This window comes from Macaca thibetana, chromosome 4 (genome assembly GCF_024542745.1).
Source record: "Macaca thibetana thibetana isolate TM-01 chromosome 4, ASM2454274v1, whole genome shotgun sequence".
Taxonomy (NCBI): domain Eukaryota; kingdom Metazoa; phylum Chordata; class Mammalia; order Primates; family Cercopithecidae; genus Macaca; species Macaca thibetana.
Genome location: NC_065581.1, coordinates 87,097,086 through 87,116,387, shown reverse-complemented (window position 1 = coordinate 87,116,387; position 19,302 = coordinate 87,097,086). Strand labels below are relative to the sequence as shown.

Genomic DNA, 19,302 nt, shown 5'->3' with positions numbered 1-19,302 from the left:
GGTTCTTTCTTCGTTCCATATAAATTTTAAGATAATTTTTTCTAGTTCTGTGAAGAATGTCTTTGGTAGCTTGATAGGAATAGCACTGAATCTGTAAATTGCTTTGGGCAGTATAGCCATTTTAATTATATTGATTATTCCTATCTATGAGCATGGGATGTTTTTCCATTTGTTTGTGTCTTGTCTGATTTCTTTGAGTAGTGTTTTGTAATTCTCATTGTAGAAATCTTTCACCTCTCTGATTAGCTGTATTCCCAGGTTTTGTGTGTGTGTGTGTGTGTGTGTGTGTGTAGCAATTATGAATGGGATTGCCTTTCTGATTTGGCCCTCAGTTTGGTTATTGTTGGTGTATAGGAATGCTAGTGATTTTTGTACATTGATTTTGTATCCTGCAACTTTGTTGAAGTTGCTTATGAACTGAAGAGCTTTTGGGCCAAGACTATAGGGTTTTCTAGGTATACAATCATGTTGTCTGCAAATAGAGATCGTTTGACTTCCTCTCTTCCTATTTGGATACTCTCTGTTTCTTTCTCTTGCCTGATTGCACTGGCTAGGAATTCCAGTACTATGTTGAATAAAGTGGTGAAAGAGGGTGCCCTTGTCTTGTGCCAGTTTTCAAGGGAAATGCTTCCAGCATTTGCCCATTCAGCAATATGTTAGCTGTGAGTTTATCATAGATGACTCTTATTCTTTTGAGGTATGTTCCTTCAGTACCTAATTTATTCAGAGTTTTTAACATGAAGAGATGTTGAATTTTATCAAAAGCCTGTTCTGCATCTACTGAGATAATCGTGTGGTTTTTGTCTTTAGTTTTGTTTATGTGATGAATCACATTTATTGATTTTCGTATGTTGAACCAACCCTACATCCCAGGGATGAAGACTGCTTGGTTATGGTGGATTCACTTTTTGATGTGCTGCTGGATTTGGTTTGCAAGTATTTTGTTGAGGATTTTTGCATGGGTGTTCATCAAGGATATTGACCTGAAGTTTTCTTTTTTAGTGTGTCTCTGCCAGGTTTTGGTATCAAGATGGTGCTGGCCTCATAGAGTGAGTTGGGGAGACATTTCTCCTCCTAATTTTTTGGAATCATTTCTGTAGGAATGGTACCAGCTCTACTTTGTACATCTGGTGGAATTCAGCTGTGAATCCATCAGGTCTTGCGCTTTTTTGGTTGCTAGGCTATTTATTGCTGAATCAATTTCAGAGCTCATTGATGGTCTGTTCAGGGAATCAATTTCTTCCTGCCTCAGTCTTAGGAGAGTGTGTGTGTCCAGGAATTTATCCATCTTTTCTAGGTTTTCTAGTTTGTATGTGTAGACGTGTTTGTAATAGTTTCTGATGGTTGTTTTATTTCTGTGTGGTCAGTAGTAACATTCCCTTCATCATTTCTAATTGTGTTTATTTGGATCTTCTCTCTTTTATTCTTAGTCTAGCTGATGGCCTATCCATTTGATTATTTTTTTCAAAAAAGGAAATCCTGGATTCATTGATCTTTTGAATTTTCATGTCTCAATATTATTCAGTTCAGCTCTGATTTTTGTCATTTCTCATCTCCTGCTTGCTTTGGGTTTGTTCTTTCTTCTCTAATTCATCTAGTTGTGAAGTTAGGTTGTAAATTTGAGATCTTTCTAACTTTTTGATGTGAGGATTTAGTGCTATGAATTTCCCTCTTAACACTGCCTTAGCTGTGTCCCAGAGATTCTGGTACGTTATATCTTTGTTCTCATTATTTTCAAAGAACTTCTTGATTTCTGCCTTCACTTCATTATTTACCCAAAAGTCATTCAGGAACATGTTTCATTTCCATGTGATTGTATGGTTTTGAGCAATTTTCATTGTGTTGACTTCAATTTTTATTGTGCTGTGGTCTGAGAATATGTTTGGTGTGATTTTGGTTATTTAACATTTGTTGAGGATTGTTTTATGTCCAATTATGTGGTCTATTTTAGATTATGTGCCTTGTGGAGATGAGAAGAATGTATATTCTGTTGTTTTGGGATGGAGACGTTTGTAAAGGTTTATCAGATCTGTTTGGTCCAGTGCTAAGTTTAGGTCCTGAATATGTTTGTTAATTTTTCGCCTCGATGATCTGTCTAATACTGTCAGTGGAGAGTTGAAGTCACCAACTACTACTGTGTAGGAGTCTGTATCTCTTTGTAGGTCTCTAAGAACTTGCTTTAAGAATCTGGGTGCTCCTGTGTTGAGTGTCTTTATATTTAGGATAGTAGGGTGTTCTTGTTGAATTGAACCTTTTACCATTATGTAATGCCCTTCCTTGTCTTTTTTTATCTTTGTTGGTTTGAAATCAGCTTTGTCTGAAATTAGCATTGTAACCCCTGCTTTTTTTCTGTTTTCCATTTGCTTGGTAGATTTTTCTCCTTCCTTTTATTTTGAGCCTATGAGTGTCATTAAGTGTGAATTGTGTCTCTTGAAGACCACATACTATTGGGTCTTGCTTTTCTATCCAGTTTGCCACTCTGTGCCTTTTAAGTGGGGGCATTTAGCTCATTTACATTCAAGGTTAGTATTGTGTGTGTGAATTTGGTTATGTCATTGTGCTGTTAGCTGATTATTATGTTGGTTGTTTGTGTGGTTGCTTTACAAGTAACACTGGTCTGTGTGTTTAAGTGTGTTTTTGTATTAGCTGGTAGCGGTCTTTCCTTTCTATATTTTGTGCTCCTTTCAAGATCTCTTGTAAGGCAGGTCTGGTGATAATGAAGTTCCTCAATATTTGCTTATCTGAAAAGGATCTTATTTCTCCTTCACTTAGGAATCTTAGTTTGGCTGGTTATGAAATTCTTGGTTGAAGATTTTTTCTTTAAGAATGTTGAATATAGGCCCTGAATCTCTTCTGGCTTGTAGGATTTCAGCCTTAGTGGTTCACTGTTAGCCTGATAGGGATCCCTTTGTAGGTGACCTGCCCTTTCTCTCTAGTTGCCTTTAACATTCTTTCTTTCATTTCAACCTTGGAAAATCTGACAATTATATGTCTTGGGGATGATCTTTTTGTGGAGAATCTTGCAGGAGCCATTGTATGATTCTCTCAAAAAAATAAATAAATAAATGGCATACATTGTAGAGGATGGCCTGGAGAAGAAAAGGATTAATGACAGGGAGATCAGTTTGGGGACAGACAATGAGATCTTGGACTCTCATCTTGTTTGATCTGCAGAAAAATAGTCAAGAAGGCAAACATTAATAGCCTGATAATGTCATCTCTGATTTAAATTTGAGACGGCAAAGTGTGTACTAGTGAGGGAGAATTGCAAGTTGTAAGCCATCATTTCTCTTATTTTACATGTATATATTTTGCATATGCAGAGAGCTTTCCTGCATGGTATCCTAACACCCATTGTGACTCACAGAAGCATCCACTCAGCAAATACTAATTAATCACCTGATGTGTTCCAAGTATTGTCCTAGATGGTAACAATATGGCATAACACAAGATACAAGATTCCTACCCTTGTGGAAACTCACTTTCTGTTTTAGGAATGCAGACAACAAACTAGCTGTCAAATTAGTGAACAGTATCCTTTCAGAGAACGCTGAGTGCAATCAGGGTAATAAAGGGAGCTATGTAATCCAGAGGAGGGCAGTGTATAGGAAGATGTGTATGGGCAGGCTGGGTAATGCCTAACACAGGAGATGAGACCTAAATGAGGAGAACCCTACCTCCTAAAACCTGGGGGAGGATCCTTCCAGGCTGGAGCACACAGGATAGGTTTAAAGAGATCCACAGGTCAAGTGACTGGAGAAGGGGAAAGAAAAGGAGTACAGGCATGAATGAGGAAATTGAGGCAGCCAGGGCCTTGCAGGCTTGGGCCTGCACCTCAGATGCTGTTCTGTGAGCAATGGGACATCTAAAGTTTGAGTTTTAAGCAGAAGAGCGATGTGATCTGACATACATTTTTAAAAGTGTATCTGGCTGCTCTGTGGAGAAGGGCTTCTACAGAGGCAAAAGTAAAATCAGAGAGACCATCAAGAAGGCTTTTTTGCAAGCCCAGGAGAGAGATGGTGATGGTCTGGATAGAAGATGGCAAGCTAGTGCCACAGTTTTCAAAGTGTGGTCTGTGGGTTCCTGGAGGCCCACAAGATCTTATTGGGAAATGCAAGGTTAAAACTATTTTCGCAGTAATAGCAAGATGCTCTTTGTCTTTTTCACAGTATTGACATGTGCACTGCCAGTGCAATGTAATGGTGGGGAAAACTACTGGCACCTCAGCATGAAATAAGATAGTGGTACCAAACTGCTAGTTTTTCACCAGCACATACTTACAATAGAACAGAACGCCAATTTCACTTCAGAATATCATGTATGAAGCAGCAACAATTACTGTTTTTATTAAATCTCAACTTTTGAGTGATATCTTTTTAATATTCTGTGTGACAAAATGGGAAGCACACATAAGCCCTTCCACCATATACCAGAGTATACTGGTTATCTCCAGGAAAAACCCGTGTGCAGTTTGAGTCACAAGCTGAACTGGCTGCTTTTTTCGTGGAATGCCAGTATGACTTAAAAGAACAACTAACAGACAAACTCTAGTTACTCCAATTTGGGTATTTGTTTGACAAATCTTTTATCAAAAATGAATGAAGTGCCCTGATACTTCAAGAAAAACAACTGACAGTATTTGTTGCCAATGACAAAATTTGAGCTTGAAACAAAAATTAGGATTTTGGAAAACACATAGCTGCCACTGTAAAGCTTGATAACTTCCCAATATATGAAGGACTTTTTCTGATGAGATTGATGGTGATGTTAATGAATGTGGAGAATTTGGTATTGGATCACGGAATGTGAAACATTCAAAAGATCTCAGAGATCTCCGAACTTAGTGAACAGGTATTTCCAATTGACCAAATGTGTAATGTTATAAAATTATGCACAGGTGAAAAATCCATTCAAAATGCAAGATAGACAAATAGATTTTAATATTAACAAAATAAGAAAAGTTTTTATTGACAGATTTTCAGGTACCACATTTCAGACTCTACATTTTAAAAACTACCACTTGTTGATTTCTGGTGTAGAATCAGAGAATAGCCACAGTTATCAAAAGATGATGAAAATACTTCACCCATTTCCAACTATGTATCTGTGTGAGGCTAGGTTTTCTTCATATCCTTCCATCAAAACACCATAGAGCACAACATATTGAAGGCAGTACCAGATATGAGAATCCAGCAGTCCTCTATTAAGCCAGATATTAGATTTGCAAAAATGTAAAAGTGTTACTTCTCTCACTTATGTTTTGTAAAATGTATTAATTTTCATAAAATATGTGATTTGTGTTCATATACAATGATTTTATTGTTTTTCAAATACAGTGAATTCTATTTTTTTAAGTTTTGTTTTTATTTCTAATATGGCACCTATCAATAGATATAACCCACATAATCAAGAACTCTTTGGGGATTTTATTAATTGTTAAGAGTGTAAAGGAGTCCTCAGACCAACATGTCTCAACACTGAGCTAATGAAAGTGGTTAATTTCGAGATGTATTATGGAGGCAGGGCAGATGGAAGTCTATATATTCTCTTTTATTCATCTTCAGATATTTGTCCCAAGCAGTTGTGATGAAAAAGACTGGAAAGAAGTAGGTTTGGAGGGAGGATGGAAGCAAGAATTCTTTTTTGGCCATGTTATACTTGAGATGCATGTTGAATATACAAGTTCAGGTGCTGAGTAGGAAATTGGATATGGAAATTCAGGAAGAGGTCAGGGGCAACATATAATAAATTTGAGAGACTTCAGCATATAGGTGACAAAACCACAGGCCTGGGAGTGAGTATAGTTAGAGGAAAGAGAAAAGTCCAAGGATGGAGCTCCAAGACATGCCAGCATTTAGATGGGGAGCAGAGGAGGAGGAGCAGGGGAGAACCCCTGGGGGGGAGCCACAGGTGAAGCTGATGAGAAGCCAGGACAGTGTGGTGCCCCTGAAGCCACAGGAAGAAGTGGTTTCATGGAGGAAGTTGACGACTGAGTCAAGTGATAGTGAGAAGTCTTGTAAGATGAGAATAGAGAGTTGAGCATGGACTTGGCAAGACGGGGATCATCACTAACCTTGATAAAAACAGTTTCTCTGGAGTGACAAAAAATCTACAACAGGTTAAGGAATGAAAGAGAAATGAGGAAATAATGGCAGCAAGTAAAGACAACTATTTTGAGGGTCTTCCTTCAGAACAGGGGCAGAGAAAGGGACTGGTTCTGGAGGAAGCTATCCCGTCAAGAAGGGATTTAAGATATGCCAAGGGAAATGGTCCATGAGAGAGAAATTGATGTCCCAGGGACAGCGAAGGTAAATTCGGGAACATATTCCCTAAGTGAGAGAGAGGGGATGGGGATCCAGAGCTCAAGAATAGTGATTGATTCCTGAGGCGGGGAAAGAGCAAACAGAAAGCCCAAGAATGGGGCAGGTCTTCCCTCTGTCCTCAATAAAAAGGTTAACTGGGGAACAACTAAAATTGAAGAAAGTTACAACAGCTGTAAGACAAGAAGGGCGTAGATTCTGTATTTGGGTGGTTGGTTGCTTTTCGCTAGCTTAAGTCTAGAGTGATGATAGACATTCTCCACTGCCCCAGCCATTTGGTTCTCTTCCTCGGGGCTGCAGTAAGCAAAGAGCCCACCTGATAACCAGCTTATGAGTTGGCCTCCTCTGTCTGATCTCAGGCTGTTTCCAAAGCTGGGAAGGAAGAAGGGAAGAATTAGACAAAAAGTGCTTTGTGATTTCTTTGGTAGTTCACTTTCAGTAAGAAGCCATGGAAGTGTAATGCAGCGTCCACTCATCTCTAACTAGATTCTTCTTGACCTTTCCTTATTATGTCAATTGGAAGAGGAGATGGCTCTGGAGTTGAAATGTCTCCGTTCTCCTTTGGAGACAATAGGGATTGACAGCTTGAGCAGGTAAGTTTAGTCAGGGCTATATTTCATCCCAAGCACATGCTGTCCACCTTCCCATGAGGGTATATTAAATATTATTATTACTATTGATAATTAATACCAGTCATTCCCTTGAGATCTCAGGTTAGTGATACATAACTAAGTCTGCGTCATTTCAAGACATCTCCCAGGTGAGGGGGTGGTTTAAGAAACAAAAGGAAGTGAACTGTGTCTGGTTTCATTATGAGGCTGGGACTTGTATCAGTCCTCACGCCCCATGGGCAGGACTCAGCGGAGAGCAGAAATCCTGAAATCTGTTTCATCATTTAACATCCTCTTGTCTTATATAGTTCTCAGTAGGAGAAATAAATAGATGTGGTAAATATTTATTCAGAGTTTCCTCTTGGAATTTACCAAGCAGGATTTGACACAGCATACACACTGAGCCAATTCCTAAAGGGTATTGTTTACTGAGTTAGTTTTCACCCCGACTGCCCACTGCTTTGTAAGCCTTGTACAGTTCCATGATAAAAAGAAATTCCCTTGAGCACAGTTCTCTTTCATGTGCTCCTTTGCCACTGAGTGAATAGACAGAAGAAAGAAGAAGGAAACAAGGGACGAGACCCAAGTGAGTTGACATTTAATAATAGGAATAAGTGCCAAGACCTACAGTTGTATCCCACACTCCCACAAAAAAAAAAAAAAAAAAAAAAAAAAAAAAAAAAAAAAAAAAATCACAAATAGAGAATGTGGGAAATAAAACACAATAGCAATATGTGAAAAATCCTTGGGGGTTTCATTTCTGTAAGCTCAATCCTAGCCAGTGATGTGATGTAGCTGCCCAAAACATTCATGAAATCGTGGTCTGCATTGTAGGACTAAGAAGGTGAAAGATAGTTCTATGTACTCGTCACTAGTAAAATTGTGCTTTATTTGAGATCACATTTGATAGATATATTGGCAAATGTATTATTGGCTATAACATGGGGTGGGGTTTTGTTTGTTTGTTTGTTTTGTTTTGTTTTGAGACAGAGTCTCGCTCTGTTGCCAGGCTGGAATGTAGTGGCACGATCTCAGCTCACTGCAACCTCTGCTTCCTGGGTTCAAGCGATTCTCCTGCCTCAGCCTCCCAAGTAGCTGGGACTACAGGCACACACTACCACACCCAATTAATTTTTGTATTTTTAGCAGAGACGGGGTTTCACCATGTTGGCCAGGATGGTCTCGATCTCTTGACCTCATGATCCACCTGCCTCGGCCTCCCAAAGTGCTGGGATTATGGGAGTGAGCCACCATGCCCAGCCTATAATGTGGTTTTAAATTGAAATTATGATTTTTAAATTTAGAATTTAAATATTTTTAAAGGCCAATGGCCCAAGACAGTGATAGAGAACCTGAAACCATGTCAAATAATATTTGAAGCAACTAGAAACAACTATCCAGAGACAAGACTTGGGGAAAGAGGAGGCAGAGCCACTGCTTACTCCCTACCATGTATGTAGGTGTTACCCTTCCTCTGGTTGCCCTGTAGGGCAAAACCAGTGTTTTTAGGCTACAAGGAGACAGATTTGCCTGTAATGATGCATGCAATGATCTGGTACGTATAATTCTCCAAAACTGACTTGGCAGTACCTTTCTTCTCATTGGAAGTATTTAATCAGTGCCGCCCACTTGATGGTCAAGACTTTGATACATTGAACTAGCTGATCCCCAAAATGCCTGTCACCTCATAATAGCACAGTCATGCATTACTTAACAATAGGATGCATTCTGAGAAGTACATCATTAGGCAGTTTCATCATTGTGCAAACATCATAGAGTGTACTTAATGCAAACCTAGATGGTATAGCCTACTGCACACCTAGGCTGTATGGTATAGCCTACTGCTTCTAGGCCACAAACCTGTACAGCATGTTAGTCTACCAAATACTATAAGCAGTTGTAACACAGTGGGAGGTATTTGTGTATCTAAACATAGAAATGGTACAGTAAAAAATGGTGTTAGAATCTTATGGGACCACCATCATATATGCAGTCTGTTATCAACTGAAATGTCATTTTTCAGCTCATGACTTTATTTACTTCACAGAAAGTGTAGGTTTGCTTTTCATTAACCATCTACTTAATTAAAATAATGAGCTATGAAGGCCAAATAATAAGAGGTGGCTACTTCTCCAGAGCTACTTTTGGTACCTGAGGAGAATTTTATGGAATAAATATCTTTGAAATGTTCTAGCTTTTTTGAAACTTCATCTTTAAAATATGAAAAGGCCCTCTCCTAGCAGTCCTTGTCTCAAAGAGAAAAAGAAAAATGTATTGAATGCAGACTGAGGTCAGCAAGCCCCTCTGCCCTGTTTCCTTCTTCCCTCTTCTGAAGCTCAGTTGCTCTAGAAAGGAGCTTTGGAGAGAACAGGAAACAAAGTTGATGCAAGAGTCGCACTAAGTCTAAGAGAAACCGTTGGTGCAATCTGTAGTTGTATTGTGGGATAAGTCTTAAATAATTACTTTGAAGGTTGGAGCCCCAAATTTTTAAATTTAAGGTCTAAAAATTCAGTCTTTTAAAGCAGATTTTGATGACTAAAACCAGGAAAATGGCCCCATCCTTCACTTTTCTTCTTGTTCAGTTGGTTAGCAGTAGAATTACCACCCCCATAAACAGATAAAAGGACTGAAAAACAGGAAGCAACATCAAATAGTTTTAAATTACTTTGGGAAACTCCTGAAAGTGGGTGTAATATGTGTGGGCCTTTAAAAATGAATCATATTTATGTATTTGATGTACAGCTACTTAATTATTTTTTACAGTTCAGCCTAACGTTCATTGGTATTTTTATTTTCCTGCCTATGTTTTGGTCCTTACTTGCCATGTATAACTGCTGCTGGTTTGTGTCCCACTGGTACACTGAGTTGTTCAACCAGCTGCTGATAAACGCGTTACAAAGTATGTATGGAATAAAGAAACCACAAGAGATGAAAGTATTAGGTAATTTTTTTTTTTTTAATTAAAGTTTGCTTAGTTGGCCCATAGCAAGACCCTGATGTATTTGGCCGCAGCCAAACAGAGAAATATTTGGCTAAGCTGTCTTCAGCACAGTGTTCCCAAAACAAGTGAAGGAAACCTTTGTTGTGTGAGCACCTTGATACTCTGGAAATGCCTTGCAGCCACCTCCACTTTATCATCCAGAGGGTCGGTGTCTGCAACATGGGGTGTGTGTAATGCACAACTGCACATCTGCAATCTGAAGGCTTCCCAGCCCTGATCCACATGGCTCTGGACAGGTCTGGCTCTAATATTTATAGGGCTCCAGACAAAGGCACAATTGAAGCTCATATGCCGTACACTTAAATATTAAAATTTATGAATCAGACTAACAAACTGGTTGTATAAAATACGTTCTGTCCTTCTGCCTTGATGTAATGACCTTTCAGAAGGCCAGGTTTAAATTGAGAATTACCACTCTCCTTAGAGTTCCAAATGGGAACATGGTGGTATGGGGGAAACCAGCATACACCTACCCGCTTCCTTCTTTCCTGCTCCTTCTCCTCCCACTCCCCCAGACCCCCATCCTGCAGGGGCCTTGAAACATGCACATGGACACACTAGCCCAAATGTCCAAGATACATGCACATCTCTGTAAATAGCTGCCCTTGGCCATTCTCTCACCCTTCAGGTGGTGTAGCTCACCAAAGGGAGGAAGGACCGAGGGAAAGAGCATCCACTGACCCTGGGAGATCGCTTGGGGCCCCTTGGGTGGGAAATTCTGAAACAGTTTAAGGGAGAGATCATAAGACAGATGGGGGACGATGCCTCCCTGGCCTAACTGAAGGAGAACAGAGTCCTTCCTTGCCTAGGTCTAGGGGCTGTGCTGCCTGTGGGCATTTAAATAAAATCTGCAGCATCTCCTATTTTGTCACGACAGCAGTTCTTTCTCTTCACACAGAGACCGCTCCTGCCTCAACTCCAAGGGCCAGAGCGAGTTGGCACACCCTCCAAGAGGAGCACCTCGCTTCTGGGAACAGCAGGAGCAGCCTCATTGTTGAGGTTTCAGTAAAGTATTTTGCCTGAAGTTCTCTTACTGGTTCAGCCTCTCCTTCAAGCTTTGTTTCTGTTCCCTCTGAACACTCCACCTCTTCACACACACCTAGATCTCTAACTTGAGACCTGGAGAAAGAAACTGCTCTTTTGGGGGATACATCACTCAGCGCTAACGTTTGCCCTCTCCAGAATCAGTGATCTCAATAAAATTGTGAAGGATTGGAACATCTTTTTGAAAATTATATCAGGGGACCCTTGATACCTGCAGATTTTATTTGGTGCTGATTAAGGGTCAGTATGTCCCTATGATGCATGTGGCCCCCTCTTTGCCAGTTTGTCGGTCACTGACCAGGCCAGTTCACCTCTCTACACTTCATTGTCTGCATCTACAAAAAGTGAACAATAATTCATGCGTGTTTCTATTTCAAATGGATGTTTTCAGAACAAATTTTTAAATACATATACGAAGAGCAATCAAAATACCCAATCAGTCCCCTTTCCAGTAGAACTTCATTTAACTCTCCAAGAGCTTTTGTATATTACCAAGAAATAGGATTCAGACTTCCCTAAGTTGACAGAAAAGCACGAAATCTGTTTCTAACAGATGTTCCCCATGATCCCCCAAACGTAAACATGTTTTCAAGATGATGGTGAGACAACCTGTTTACACAAGGAAGTACTTTAAAAAGCAAACAAAAAAGCATCACCCAGAGCAGTCATTGTGATCAAAGTGCCGTCAATTATTAGGGTGTAAAGGGAACTGATGACTCAACTTAGCACCACCGCGGTCTCCAGATTTCAGTTTCGTAACAGAGTTTCTTTTCAGGAATATTCTTCATATACACACAAATCCGATTTTCTTTCTAAAATGTTTCTCGATTTTTGTCAAACCGAAATACCAGGATCTCTTCAAAAGATGACTCCGATAACCAGATGATGCTGAGATGAGCATCACACAGACACACTTCCCCATGGAGAGCAAGGTTGCTACTCGCTGGGATCTTGGTGCCTGGGAGGAGGGACAAGGTCTTCCACACAGCAGCTCCTGGCTCTCTCTGCTCCTACACCTCCCCAGTTAGTCAGATGCAGCATAGAAACTCTCAGACTGTGTGGTGGTAGAAAATAACTTTCTAAATCAATCAAAGTGTGATATTTTGATCCTTTCACATGCCTGGGTATTCTGGGCAAATGCATGCTCAAATCAGTGACTCATGGATCAAGATGCAAAGTAGGTCTCTGAATGCTGGCTAGAAATCAGTTTTTAAACCTGAAGCAAAATATAGTCTGGTAATATATATATATATTGTGTATTGTGTCAAATTTAGCAGTTTTTGTGAAAATAACTACCACTGCCCCTCAAAGTATTGTATATTGGGAGTTGGCCCTGAGTTAGAAAGAAGAAGTAGGTTAGCAGAAGTGTCTACATAAAAGCCCATAAGAAGTCTTAACTGATTATTGTTATTTGAAATGGAGTTTCGCTCTTGTTGCCCAGGCTGGAGTGCAATGAGACAATCTCGGCTCACTGCAGCCTCCGCCTCCTGGGTTCATGTGATTCTCCTGCCTCATCCTCCCGAGTAGCTGGGATTACAGGCACACACCATCATGCCCAGCTAATTGTTTGTATGTTTAGTAGAGATGGGGTTTCACCATGTTGGCCAGGCTGGTCTTGAACTCCTGACCTCAGGTGATTCGATGGCCTCGGCCTCCCAAAGTGCTGGGATTACAGGCGTGAGCCACCATGCCCTGCCCAGGAAGGCACTTTTTGAAAGTTTCATTCAAAACTCCTTTAGAGTGTGGTTTCCCATTAAAACAAACCCTTTAGATTCCCTTCGAGAATGGTGAGGCCAGACCCTGTGGCATCTTCACTGAATGATACCCCTTTAAACAGACTTTAGGGATAGGCTGGAAACCTGACCTCTTTTTATAATACCACTTCTATGGAAAATAGATTCATGTCTCACCATGTATCCTGGAGTCCCAGGAACTTTTCAGATCATTATATAGGCTGTCAGTGGCAGTAGGAATGCCACCAAGACTATAACCCAAAAGCAGGATCATTACCCAATGCCACAAGAAGGGGACAAAAAATAGTATGAGCTCTTTATATTTATAGTAAAGTTTAAGTCATGGGTTTATGTGCCAGGATCTTCCTGTGATTCAAAATACTTAAAAATACTTGACTGCAATTCATTAAAAGAAAAAATAAACTACACACAATAAAAGCCTGTTAGAATGAATAATAAACAAGATCATCAATTTTGCAGGATGAAAGTTCAGTCTACAAAAATCAATTTCTGTACACTAGCAAGAAAAATGAAATTACAAAAACAATTCCATTTACAAAGTGTCAAAAATAATTAAATGTTCAGGAATAAATTTAAGAAATAGAAGTGCAAGACTTGAACACTGAAAACTACAGAATGCTATAGAAAGAAATTAAGGAAACATAAATATATGGAAAGACATCCAATGTTCATAGATCAGAAGACTTGTTAAGATGGCAAAACTATCCAAACCTATATAGTCAACATAATCCCTATCAAAGTTGCAGCATTTTTGCAGAAATTGACAGGCTGATTTTAAAATTCATATGGAAATGCAAGGAACCCAGAATAGCTAAAACAATCTTGCAAAAGAGGAACAAAATTGGAGGACTCACACTTCCTTTTTTCAAAACATCCTATGAGACAGTGTAGTCTTCAATACAGTACATGTATACTCTAAGTTTTCAACAAGGGTTCCATAACAATTTGATGAGGAAAGAATAGTCTTTTCATCATATAGTGCCAGGACAACTGGATATTTACACACACAAGAATGAACTTGCACTTTATACCTTACACCGTATACAAAAATTAACTCAAAATGGATCAGAAAAATAAATATAAGCAAAAATTCTAAAACTCTTAGAAGAAAACATAGGGATACATTTTTGTGACCTTGCATTAGGCAGTGGATTCTTAGATATAATACCACAAGTACAAAAGACAAAAGAAAAATTAGATAAATGGGACTTCATAAAATTATAAACTTCATGCTTAAAGGAAACCATTAAGAAAGTGAAAAGATGGTCCACAGATGGGAGAAAATACTTACAAATCATGTATCTGACAAAGGATTTGTATCCAGAGTATATAAAGAATTCTTACAGCTCAGTGCTCAAAAGATAACCCAGACAAGTAATGGACAATTAAAATATGCATTTCTCAGAAAAAGATATACAAATGGCCAATAAGTGAATGAAAAGATGTTCAGCATCATTAGTCATTAGGGAAGTGCAATCAAAATTATGAGTTACCACTTTACCCCCACTAGGATGGTTAAAGTCTAAAAGACAGTGATAAGTGTTGGTGAGGATGTGGAGAAATTGGAACCCTTATACATTGCTGGTGGAATTGTCCTGCTACAGTCATTTTGGAAAACAGTTTAGCAGTTCCTCAAAATGTTAAATACAGAGTTACCATTTGTCCCAGTGTATTAGTTAGGGTTCTTCAGAGAATACAACCAGTAGAGGGTGTGTGTGTGTGTGTATGTGTGTGTGTGTGTATAGAGAGAGAGGAAGGGGACAGATTTATTTTAAAGAATTGGCTTACATGATTGAGGAGACTGGCAAGTTCAAAGTTTGCAAGGTAGGCCAGCAGGCTGTAGACCCAGAGAAGAGTTGATGTTGCAGTTTGAGTTCAAAGGGAGTCTGCTGTCAGTATTCCTTCTTCTCGGGAGAGGTCAGTCTTTTTTCTTAAGGTCTTCAACTATTGGATGAGGCCCACCTCATGGAGAGTAATCTGCTTTATTCAAAGACTACTGATGTAAATGTTAATCTTATCTAAAAAACACCTTTGTAACGACATCCAAACATGTTTGACCACATGTCTTGATATGGTGGCCTAGTCAAATTAGCACATAAAATTAACCATCCCTCCCAGCGATTTCACTTCCAGGTATATATCCAAGTAAATTGAAAACGTGTCCAAATATGTCTAACCGTACAAAAATGTTCTTGGCAGCATTATTCATAATAGCTAAAATGTGGAAACAGTCCAAGTATCCATCAGCTGATAAATGGATATACAGAATGTGGTATATGAATACAATTGATTATTATGCAGCCATAAAAAGGAATGAAGTATTGACATTTGCTACATCAAGGGTGAACCCTGAAAATATGGTAAAGTGAAAGAAGCCAGACACAAAAGGCCTCATAATATATGATTCCATTTATACAAAATTTGTAGAATAGCAAAATCCATAGAAACAGAAAGTAGATTGGTGGTTGCCAAGGGTTGAAGGGGAAAGGAAATGAAGAGTAACTGCTATGGGTTTAGGGTTTCTTTTTTGGATGATGGAAATGTTCTGATATTAGGTAGTGGCGATGGTCGCACAGCTCTGTGAATATACTAAAAAACATTGAATTGTATACTTTAAAGGTATGAATTGTATGATATGCTAATTATATCTCAATAAACCTTTTTAAAAATGCCTAAGGCTCGAAACATAAGTGGTCCTGGCCACCTAATAGAAAGCAGCAGGAGTTGCTTGTAAAATATAAAATGTATGCTGAATCCCATATGTGAAGAGTTAGAAGGGATGAAATGATCATCACCATTTACTAGATACCTTCTGTGTTTCAGAAGCTATGAACATATCAGCTCTCTTAGTCTTCCTTAAGAAACGAAAACAAAACATAGCCAGTTTTAAGGACACACACCTGTAGTCCCAGCCACTTAGGAGGCTGAGGCCGGAGGATCGCTTGAGCCCAGGAGTTCGAAGATGCAGTGAGCTATGATCATACCACTGTACTCCAGCCTGGGTGACAGAGCAAGACCCTGTCTAAAAAAAAATAAAAGTATAAGTTGGCTTTATCTTCCTTATTTGTTCGCATCAGGAAATTGAGCCTTTGTTCAAATTGCTTGGCCAAAGTCAGCTACTATGTTGGGATTAGACCTGGGTCTCTCTGACTTTAGGCTTTTTCCTAACTCACTGCCCCACACTGCTCCTGGAGGAGAAACCCTGTCCCGAAGTGAACAGAGAGTTTCAGGACCTGCTACTTAGAGAGGTGGGCAAAGTCTTCCCAAGAACAAAGGTATGAAGGCTGAAGTATGCTTTTGGAGAAAAAACAAGGGACTTAAATGCAAACGGGAAGCTGTTGCTTTTATGATAAAAAAAAAAAAAAAGTTTAATTTTTAAAACAAAAGTGCCACAAGGACCAACAAAGAAAGTGACGGGAAGACAGAAGGGACCACAGGATCCAAGATGGCAAATTGCAAAGCAAAACCTAACACTGGGATAGAGCAAGCATGTCATGGACCAGTAAGAGAAATGAATGTTCCCAGAGTAGCCGCTGAATTGGGGAGAGGCCCAGCTGTGTTGACAGTCAGTTGGACCAGAAGCCACGTAGCGATGTTCCTGAAGCTGAAATAAGTCGTTTCTCATCCAGAGACAAAAGTGGCACCAGAAGAAGTTACCCTGGATGCTCCATGGATAAGGATCCAGTGCAGGGGCTTGTGGACAAAGTAAAGTCTTAGAGTTCTTTTACAGGAGATTTTAACCTGAGGTTTATGGATTCTTAGGGGACCTACATCGTCTTCAAAGAGTCCTGAACTCTTGCTGTCATGTGGAAATGTTTTGTGTCTGTGCCTCTTCTGGAGAGAGAGTCTTCAGGTTTTTAAAGAATCTATGTCAGGAAGAAGATATTTAAAAGTTATTTAAATGTTTCTCTTAAAGCGCTAGGCTAATTTTCTGGCTGTGTGATAGATTGTGTTAAATGGTCTGGCACTCCTAATTTTTGGAATAAAAATGAATTCTTAGTGAATGATCTCACCGCCTGCAGCGCTGTCTGATTCTGTCCTGGCATTTGATAGAACTTGTTAGGGGATTAGGTAAGACAGGATGTTGGTACATTTGAGGTCATTAAACCAAGAAGGGAAGGGGAGCGAAGAAATCCTGCTAAATATATTGTGGAGCTGAACTAAATGCTGAATAGCTAAGGGACATTCTTTGTGCTCTGTGCCAAGACTTTAAAACCCTGTTTAGAAACAGACTAGAATGATGGAGACAGCTCCATCTAGATGCAGTGCATTGGTAAATGCCTGTCTTTCCAAGAAATACTATTTTACTTGTCCTTTTATGGAGGAGGCGTGGAAGGCTGTGATGTACTGGGTTGTATAACATTTTTGTAAGCGGATACAACTAGTATAGAACCTAGAGAAACAATAAAAGCCGACTTTTCACATGGTGTCTCACAGTTCCCGTTTCATGACTAGGAAAATAATGAATATGTCACAGAGAACCTAATTCGTATGAAAGGCTTTTGTCAGCTGAAATGCATGCCCAAAAGTTTATTTTCTACCTGTCTTTTCTTTCTACTTTTTTGTTTCCTTCACTCTCATTTTGGATGTATAGTTTTAGAAAATACTCACTTTAAAAATGATTGGATGGATACTGGTGAAGGTTGTACAACAAAACAAATGTACTTGGTGCCACTGAACTATATACTTAAAACTGACTAAAGTGGTAAATTTTACGTTTTGGATATTTTACTATAATTTTATAAAAGTATATCGGCTAATACAGAAGGAAAACCCACTTACCCTTTGAGGCAAGAATTCCAAGTATCTTTATGTGGTAAATGCCAAGCCTTTCCCACACGTGGTGTGAATATGTAAGTCGTAGGGCAAAGTGTATATGGGATGGAAGTGCGTATTTAAGCATTGCATGGTCCTCACTCTGCCACTCACTGGGTCTGGGACCTGGGACCCTGTATTCCGAAGCAGATGTTAAGCCCTCAACAAATGCTGCCTTCTTCCTCCTCGGCCCATTACTCACACACTGGTTCAACAGTATAGTGAGACAGTGGGACTCAGTGATCTCCAAGGTCCCTTTCAGTTCTGCTGGTCCATAGTTTAAATTCACTGTTAAAAAAAAGAAATCTGCAGAACACTATGAAAATTCTCATGGACAGATGTAGTCCACGGGCTTCCCATGTGGACACACAGCAGCTTCTGTTGCTTCTGACTTTCTCTCTCCTCTGCTCCACATTCTTTCTCTTCCCCAGCCTGCCAAGAGTCATCCATGAGCTTAGACATGGAAAGAGAGGGCAGACAACAGAAAGAAGTGAGGTAGCTCAGGACAGAAGGCTGGGAAAGAGCCTGGCACTGGCTGTTGGACTGGGTTAGGGATGCAGCAAGCCTGGAGTCGGCCCTGACAGTGCCACATGGTTATGGTTATGGTGGAACCCAAGGCCATGGCCCCAGATTCTCTGAAGGGTGTGTGACCACAGGAGGAGTAAGCATGATTGATTTTTATACAAGGTGAATGGTGGAATGTAGAGATTCGATCCAGGGACAGAAACTGAGCTCATCATGTGAGGAAGAGCCACTGTTGGGGAAGAAGAGGCTATGTCAGGAAGTGCAGCAGGAGAGGAGGGCTGAGGGCAGATGTATGCTCAGTCTCCAGGCAGGGTTTGAGCTGGGAGCAGATGAACTCTGGCCTAGGACTCCAGGGCCAGCAACAGCAGGCAGATCCCCAGGGCAGTGTGTCTGCTCTGGTCCCTCTGTGTGTACCTGTCACTGCACTGTGCAAACACTTGGTCTTCATTCATGTATTGGTGTATCCATTCATTCAAGTTTGTGCTAGGCACTTTTCCAAGTGTCAGGTATCAGTGGAGAGCAAGTGAAGCTAGTTTCCTGCCACTGTGGGTCTTACGTGGACCGAGAGAGAAGACAGGTAATTATACACTAAATAAACATGTGGATTTTGATTATCCCTTGATGGAAACAAGAGGACAATGCCTAGCTGTTTGGGAGAGGGCAGAGCGCATTAAGGACAGTGTCTCTGCCGGTGACATATTTGAACTAGACCTAGTGAAGGAGAAGTAACCAGCATGGCTAAGGGTTGTGGGAGGGAATTCTAGGCAGAGAGAGAAACAGGTGGCAAGACCAGGCAGGGGCTTTACATAGTCAAGGGACAGAAACGACACTGAAGTGTAACAAGTAAGAAATTATGCTTTATGAACTATAACCATTTTAGTACTAATAAGCTAATCAACTCTTTATACAAATAGTTAAATTGTTGTGGTAGCTGCAGGCTTGTCAGTTTACTTTCATGTGTTACTGGTAGCACATGGGAAAGTGGTCATGTTTCCTTCGCAGGAGAAGGATGTAGTCTCCCCACATTATGGAGGAAGGCAGTGTTGTACAGGGAAGGAGGTAGCCTTGACAGGGCGGCTTGGATTCAGATTGCATGTTGTCCCATCTCCAGCAGTGTGACCTTAAGCAAAGCACTTTGCCTCTCTGAACCAGGGTTCTCTCATGAACCAGATAGGCTAATAATACCTGTAAAATTTCTAGCACAGTTCCTAGCAAATAGGTATTTTCAGATG

The 19,302-nt window shown here is 40.1% G+C and overlaps 1 protein-coding gene across 7 annotated transcripts in view; it reads left to right on the top strand.

Moving 5' to 3' along the window:
• Positions 1–19,302, top strand: part of BACH2 (BTB domain and CNC homolog 2) — a 643,272-nt gene that overhangs the window by 459,630 nt on the left and 164,340 nt on the right. The window lies entirely within an intron of this gene.